Raw genomic sequence first — 6,783 nt, 5'->3', positions numbered from 1 at the left:
AAGCCAAAAATCATAAAGAATGGATGGAAGCTATGAAAGAAGAATATGAATCTATAATGAAAAATGAAACTTGAGAATTAGCAGAATTACCTGAAAATAAAGTCCCTATAGGATCAAAATGGTTGTACAAGACAAAATTTAATGCAGATGGTAGCATAGACAAGTATAAGGCAAGATTGATTGCAAAATGTTATTCACAAAAAGAAGGTATAGATTATGAAGATACCTTTTCTCTAGTTGCAAAAATGAATACAATCATAATAATGATAGCATTGGCAACTAAATATGATTGGAAGCTACATCAATTAGATGTAAAGTCAGCTTTTCTAAATGGTGACTTAAAAGAAGATATTTATCTTGTTCAACCAAAAGGATTTGTAAAAAAGGGTCAATAACATCTTGTATGCAAATTAAAAAAGGCCTTATATGGACTAAAACTGCCCCTAGACATTGGTATGAGAAAATTGACAAATTCTTCTTTCAGCAAGGACTTTAAAAAGAGTAAAAATGATCCTAATTTGTATATCAAGATAGACAAAAATGGGGATATAATATTACTTTCTATATATGTTGATGATCTAATAATAACAGGGAGTGCTGATAAATTAATTACAGATATAAAAATGAAGTTATCACAGGAATTCTAGATGAAGGATCTTGGTGAGATGCATGATTGTCTAGGTCTTGAAGTATGGAGGGATGATGGAAGAACCTTAATCACACAAAGCAAATATACAAATGAAATACTAAAGATATTTCATATGAATGAATGTAAAGCAGTGAGTACTCCATTGGAACAAAATATCAAATTAAGAAGTGATGATGGAAGGTGAATGGAACATTGTATCGACAATTAGTGGGAAGTTTGAATTATCTCACTACCACTAGACCAGACATTGCTTATGCAGTAAGCATACTTAGTCAATTCATGGCTAAGCCTCATGAAAGCCATTGGATAGCTGCAAAAAGGGTCCTTCGATACTTAAAGGGAACTATCAATTTTGGTATTGAATATACTAATGCTTATAATGTTAAATTGACAGGTCATTCTGATTCTGACTGGGCTGGAAATCCAAATAACAGGGAATCCACCACTGGATACTTCTTTAACATAGGATCGGGAGCTATATCATGGCGCAGTAAGAAACAAGCAATAATTTCATTGTCATCAACTGAAGCAGAATATAAAGCATTATGTAGTGGCACCTGTGAAGCTATATGGCTCAGAAGAATACTTGAAAATGTTGGTGAAGGTCAACAAGAACCTACAGTGATTAGATGTGACAATCAAAGCACAAAGCACCATCAAACTGGGAACTGTATGTCATGCAAGGTCAAAACATATAGACACACAATATCATTTTGTAAGAGAAAAGGTCCAATCAAAAGACATTTCTCTAATGTACGTACCAAATGAGAATGTAGCTGACATATTCACTAAACCTCTTGGAAAGGCAACATTTGAGTTTTGTAGAAGTCAGTTATGTGTTGTAGAAAAATCAAGATTATATTGTAAGCCTCGCTGAGACTCAGACCAGCAAGCATGTCAATTAAGAGTATATTTACAGTATCTTATATATTGTATATTTGTCATGTGGTTGGAATTAAGGGGGAGTGTTGGAAAAACAATAGTAATTCCAACCACCACCATTAATGCTGCGTGTAGCTTCTTCTAGAATTCGGGGGAGTTGAATAACTTCGTGGAGAAGCCACCTACTCCAGAAAATTCTTTATTGTGTATAAAAACCTGTGCAACCCATCAAATGAAAACAAGTTCTGTGTTTGTGTTTAACTGTGTAATCTAATTCGATAACCACAGAAAGTCACCAATATAATGATACATGTAAGAAGTTGGAACCTGGAACCGCAACAGGCTTCCAAATTTAAATGATATATTTTCGCTGTACTGGAAGAGTCGTATCATGTATGGCAACCGCAACAATAATGTCTCATCGCAGGAACGTGCCAGTGCCAGTGCCAGTGCCAGTGCCATAGTGATCATAGTTGCTCGTAGTGGAATATGACGGTGAGGAATGACGGATGCAGTACTTCAGTCTTGATCTGAAGTTGTGGATCAGGGGTTAAATTTGACGCCCGTATGCCCGTATTTCTCTTTTTTACCCGTAAAATACGTTTGAGTTTTAAATCTCCACGTCATGGGCAACTTGCCATTAATTTCAAAAAACGTCATATTGACGGGCAGGTTTAAAAATTAAAAGTTTTAAATTTTTTTTTATATAAATGTCTTTTATATATATTTAACCTTATGTCATACGGTATACCTGTGGGCCGGCGACAATTAACCCGAAAGCAATGGTCCTTCGGCGGAAACAACGGCGCCACAGAAACATTATTTGGTACTTCACTGTAGAGGTAGAATGTGAAGGGCGGAGAACCGATAGATAGAAGAAGCACTGAAGCACTGACTCACTTATTCTGGAGTGGTCTCTGTGGGTTTTGATTTTGCAGCCAGAGAAACTGCAAGTATCTTGCCCTTCATCTGTAAATGCATGCATGCAAGTGTTCATGTGGTCAGATGACACTTACCCAAAGGTTGGGCAAGACTCAGTGTCAGAAGATAGAGAAATATGGCAATGGTCCACCATATTGAGGATCAAATCTGCACAGGAAATGTTCTTCTGAAGAAAACCAGAGATATCAGTCCGAAATCAGTGATCAATCCACCTTTTAGAAGCCAGCCATCTTCAAACTCAGGAAGCATGGAGCACAGAGTCTTGCCTGTCCAATCTTCATTTGAATCCAATAAGCCATCCAAGGTACATTATTGGTATCCCATGTCTATATTTTTTCAAAATGCTGGTTTGCTATGTTAGAATAATGGGTCCATATGTCTTGGTTACTGACTGTAGAATATTCAAAAATCTCTGTTTGTCTGCCAGGAAGTGGTGGTTAAATTGCCCAAGTACGGTGTGGAGAACCCATTTTCATAAAACTTCCATACCCATCATCAGCTTGATCCGCTGTGTAAAATCAATCTCAGAGAAACATCCGAGTTTGTTAAGTCTTTCCCCATGGCGAAGAAGAATGTGAGTAATAATAATAATCCTTTTACAGAGAAATGGGTTGCTGGGGATATTGAAAGTAGGCCTAATTCAGAATTGAAGGTCCACAGAATAAGAGAAGGCAATCGTCTCAGTGTGCCCAAAAGGTTAGATTGCCTAGGTACCCCTCCAAGACCCGCAGAGAATCCTCTTCCAGTGAAATATATGACGGCCATGGGGGGGTTTTCAAGGAGGGCTTTTCCTTCAAAGTGGGATGATGCGGAGAAATGGCTGATAAATTCTTCCTGCAACGATTCATTATCTCATAATAATAGTAATAGTAATAATCCTTTCGGTCGTTTTATCAAGACTAATACTAATACTTGCAGGACCCTTGCCCTTGGCTTCCAATCTCAGGCTTGTGAAACAAATGCAGTGAACCCAGTTTCTGGGAATGAGATGAATGCAATGGGGCTCAGGCATGGCGAAATTATGGGTCAAAAGGTTGGTACTGAGGATGTCAAGCTGAGGGCAGGATCGGATGATAGAAGCAATATGGGCGACAAATATCTTGGAGGAGGGTTAGTTATGGGTGATGTTTCAAGCAGAGTCTCAAGCTCTGTTTTATCCACAGATATTAACCTATCATCCAGCTTAGGCTCTGGGTCCTCAGATCATGGGGCATTTGCAGCTTTGCCATCCGATGTCTTTATGAAAGGTCTGTTGAGTTGTACACTAGTTTGGCGCATTGAATTGCCTATTTGTTTCTATGTATTTACAGTGTTTATTGGTATTGCATGCTTGCAGATAAATTTACTGATAAAGTTGAACCAGCTCCCAGATATAAGGTCTCAGAGCCTGGGAAGATACAACATTATGGTAAGCATGAAGGTTTTCAGTCCATTAAAGATGCCTGTACCGAGGTCATCCCAGCAGTTCAGCACCGGGATATGGGAACAGATATGACACCCCTCGGAAGTTCTCGCACTTCTCGTTGCCATACTCCTGTTAAAGCTGGTTCTCCTGCTAGGCATAATACTCCTGCCAGTAGATCTGCACTGATAAAAAGCGCTAGCATTGACATTGGTGAACTGGAAAAGTGCCATTTTGCCAATTTAGAGCTTCAGGGAGGAAGAGGAAGAAGAGGTCTCGAAGAGCTTGAGGCATTTTGACATGGGTGACTGCAAGAAGAGCATTGTTGAAATCAGAGCTGCAGCTTGGGAAGAAGCAGAACGATCAAAGTGCTTTACCAGGTAAGCGTCGAACCCAAGGATGATAGAGTGAAAGCTTATCGATAGAGAAGACTTTATTTTGACAAATCTCCGTTCAAGTGTATTAATCAAAGTATGAAGTCCGTCATTTTACAAAGGAGAAATTTTAGGGTCATCGTTATCTAGATGAGCGATTCTGGAATATTTTAGAAATATGAGGCACAGACCCAAAGTGAACTGTTTGATTTCGCTCCAGATTTCTGAAATATTTCAGAATTTCCAATATACTGAAGTTCAATAAACATGTTAGTGTGTTCTGTTGGACTTCACTCCTGTCCATCAAATTTTCAAAATATTCCAGAATCTGCAATCGAGTGAAGTTCAGCAGACATTTTAGTGTGTTTGATATTTATGACATAAAAGATGGTTTAACTGACACAAGGAGGGGAAAGGTAGAAGGTAAAATCATGTATATACCTGTGGAGAGTATTTGGGAGTTTATCCTCGATTTGTTAAAATCCTGAATGGCAGTTCTGGTTCGAGCTACACTGTTAGCGATTCTCGTTCTGTTATTCATTTCATGCAAGTGAGAAAGAAGCTGGTTTCTTGTGGGGTATTTCTCAGATAGATGTACGACTATATAGATAGCGTGCAGAGACCAATTGGCAATAAGCTAATGGTCTGCTGCTTTGCCAAGGGTGGGGTTCATGGAATACTACGCCAAGTTTATGTACATATTCAGAAAAACAGTTATAGTGTCCTTGGTGACTTGGACTGTTTTGTTATTTTGTAATACGAGTTATTACTTTTGATGGTTTTGATTTTGATTTTATAAGATATGAATTAGGATATAAATTAACAGCAATATTATTTTATAGTATATGAGTATGAATTAGGATATAAATGGACGGTAATAAGCAGTTTAAAAATAAATAAATAATCCATTAAAAAAAAAAAAATCCATTAGGATATAGTATATGAGTATGAAGCAGTTTAAAAATAAATAAATAATCCATTAAAAAAAGATGCTATGCTTGATTTTATTCTTAACAAACCAATTCACAGAGCACAGATGAAACTTGTACAAATAAATTTTAAAAGTCATATGATGGGCAGTTTAAAAATAAAAACGTCATAAAAAAATTCCTTGACGGGTAGGATCACCCGTCAAATTTAACCCATTTTTCCCAAGGAGTAAAACGACAAACAATATTACAAAAATGCTTGCGTAATATTTTGGTAGCAGTCCTACGCAACTCTTAGAAAATTGAAGTCTTCGAGAAGGATAAGTGACGGTCGAGATAAGATTCCGCGTGCATCGCACCTAACTTTGATCCCGTGAGACCAATAATTGAGTTGGGTTACTCCGTGTGAACAGACGTTATAAAGGTTTAAAACGGTAAAGTCCAATTGAAAAAAAAATTAATAAATATTTATTTTTGCAACTAATTCAAGTTAAATGGGTAAGTTTAGATAGGGTTTGAAGTTATATTTTTAAGTTTTTGAGTAATTATTTTTTAACAAAGTATTTGGGAGAGGAAAGTTTTCTGTTTGTTGGGATAAATATTTGTTAAAAAATTATAACCATGAAATAGTGATAATGAAATCTATATGCATTTTTCCAAGGGAGTCTCACTATTTAAAAATATATATATTTGTTAAAAAAAAAATTACGCTTTGTTGAGAGATTGTTTTTAAAAACCTAATGAAATGATTCAGGGAAAATTTGCTTATTATAAATATTTGTTGAGAGGGAAAATTTGCCTATTACAAATCAATAAATAATTTCAGTTATTGTAACATTCATGAATTACAGCTAATAATAATGATCGTATTACTAATTTCACAAATGATAATAAATTTTCTCACTATCTAAACAAAAATAAAATATTCACTAAAAATAAAATGTAATATGTTTTAATTATTTCTTTTCTATTTTAGCAAATAGATAAATATTTTATTTGTATTTAATCCCACTGAAATATTAACACTTCAGTTTGAATCTAAAATTAACCAAAGCGGTGAATGTGTTAGTCTGGATTTCATCAGAAGAGCAATGGCTTCGTGTTAACTTTGTGTGTTTCGAGGTGGTACTCCTGTGTCTCAATTAATCACTAGGCTACACATGCACGTGGACGAACATAAAGGTGATTATATACACTTTAACCATGATAAAATAAAGACTTCTTAGTAGTTTTGTTTTTTTGGTATTCTTTTGGATTCATATTGTAATTATTTAAATATAAATGAACTATAAAATAAAAATCATATATACATATATTTATTTTATATTTATATTTATTATAAAAAATATGGGTCAAAATACTAACTTTGTAATTATATTTAACCCAAAAAATTATAAAAATAATAATAAAAAAAATGTTAAAGCATTTAATAAAACATATAAACATTATAAAACAATTTTTATATATATATAAAAGTTCAAAGAAAAAATGTGGTGTGAGAAAGATTTAGTAGTTAAAAGAAATTTAAGATATTATAAGGAGGTTATATATAGCCAAGATTAGAACGAATTATCATGAGCTCCATAGTGAAACGGGTGGTTGGGC

At 35.1% G+C, this 6,783-nt stretch overlaps 1 pseudogene; it reads left to right on the top strand.

The window, feature by feature from the left end:
• The first annotated feature begins 3,067 nt into the window (after positions 1-3,067).
• LOC149197612 (uncharacterized) lies at positions 3,068-4,295 on the top strand (annotated as a pseudogene).
• The last annotated feature ends 2,488 nt before the right edge of the window (positions 4,296-6,783 follow it).

Source organism: Pinus tabuliformis, chromosome 2_2 (assembly GCF_031772625.1).
Source record: "Pinus tabuliformis cultivar Carrire ecotype Pingquan chromosome 2_2, CPIR1, whole genome shotgun sequence".
NCBI classification, from domain to species: Eukaryota; Viridiplantae; Streptophyta; class Pinopsida; order Pinales; family Pinaceae; genus Pinus; species Pinus tabuliformis.
Note: the sequence above shows the minus strand (reverse complement) of the source record. Positions and strands in the feature narration are given on the sequence as shown.